The sequence below is a fragment of the Oratosquilla oratoria genome, chromosome 42 (genome assembly GCF_046742065.1).
Source record: "Oratosquilla oratoria isolate Oo_2021 chromosome 42, ASM4674206v1, whole genome shotgun sequence".
Classification (NCBI taxonomy): domain Eukaryota; kingdom Metazoa; phylum Arthropoda; class Malacostraca; order Stomatopoda; family Squillidae; genus Oratosquilla; species Oratosquilla oratoria.
Genome location: NC_134818.1, coordinates 35,172,089 through 35,173,887, shown reverse-complemented (window position 1 = coordinate 35,173,887; position 1,799 = coordinate 35,172,089).

The window sequence follows — 1,799 nt, the reverse complement described above, 5'->3', positions numbered from 1 at the left end:
TAGAGTAGAGATGATTATGATAGAAGTAGAAGATAGAGATAAGAAGAGCAGAAAGTTTGTTATAAACTACGTGCCCCCAAAAACAGCCTCATGGGAAGAGAATGAACATAAAAGCATATTAGAAGACACAGGAGTAACACTAAACGAGATAATGGAAGATGGAGGAAGAATAGTTATGATGGGCGACTATAATTGCAAAGAAATATGCTGGGAAGAGATGACCGTAAAGGGTGGAGAAGACTCATGGGGAAGTGTTCTACTTGAGATGATTATTGAACACACAATGACACAATGGATCCAAGAGAACACTAGGTATAGAAATGAAGAAGAACCATAGAGACTAGACCTAATAATCACATCAGAACCTAAAATAGTGGAAAAGATAGAATACCAGGCACCAATAAGCAAAAGTGACCACATATTGATAGAACTAGAACTAAATGAGAAAAAATACATGAAAAGAAATGAACAATATAGAAAAGGAAGATTGATGTATGAAAAAACAAATTTTGATAAAATAAGAGAATTCTTCCAAAATGAAAACTGGGAAAGAATACAAAAAGATGATGCAACAGTAGAAGAGAAATGGAATATTTTGACAAAAATCTATATAAAAAGGAGTAGAAAAGTATGTCCCAAGACAAAAACAAGAAAAAAATATGTAAAGTGCTGGTACAATAAAAGTTGTAGGGAGATAAAAGACAAAAGAGACAAAGCTTGGGCCAAATGGAAGAAAAACAAAAGACCAGAAAAATGGAAAATATATACTTGTTATAGAAATGAATATGTACAAGCGTGCAGAGAGGAAAAGAGAAAATATGAAAAAGATGTCATAGAAAAATGTAAAGATCAACCAAAACTATTCTACAGATTTGTAAACAATAAACTGAAAAACAAACAAGATTTGGAGAAATTAAGACAAGGAGGAGTTGAATACACAGAGGAAATTGAAATGGCAGAAATTATGAACAAGGGAGAACATACAACCTGAAGAGATCTAATGGAAAGAGAAAGCCCCCCTATGAAAGAAATAGAAGTAACAAAGAATGAAATATTGAAACACTTGAGTAATCTTGATGTCAGAAAATCGCATGGACCAGATGAAATAGCAAACTGGATTTTGAAAGAATGCAGGAATGAACTGGCAGACATAATACATAGCATAATAAACAGTTCCTTGAAAGAAGGAAAAGTTCCAGAAGATTGGAAAAAAGCAAATATAGTACCTATATACAAAGGGGGAAATGAAGAAAACCCTAACAACTATAGACCAGTCTCTCTAACAAGTACAATAGCAAAAAGTTGTGAAAGAATTGTCAAAAATAGATGGGTAAAATATTTAGAAAAAAAACAACGTGCTAAATCCAAGACAATTTGGATTCAGACAAGGACGATCATGCGTCACCAATTTAATATGTTTCTATTCAAGGCTAATAGCTATAATACAAGAAAGAGATGGATGGGCTGATTGTGCATTTCTAGACCTAAAAAAAGCTTTTGACAAAGTACCACATAAGAAGTTGCTTAAGAAATTAGAAACTGAAGGAGGAATACAGGGCAAACTGCTAAATTGGATGGAAGACTTTTTGCAAGAAAGAAAAATGAGAGTAGTGATAAGAGACCAACACTCAAAATGGGATGAAGTAATAAGCGGTGTTCCACAAGGAACAGTTTTGGCCCCAATAATGTTTGCTATATATATTAATGATGTGGATGAAGGAACTGAAAGCTATATGAGCTTCTTTGCAGATTATGCAAAACTATTGAAAAAAGTGAACACGGAAGAAGATTGTGAATCA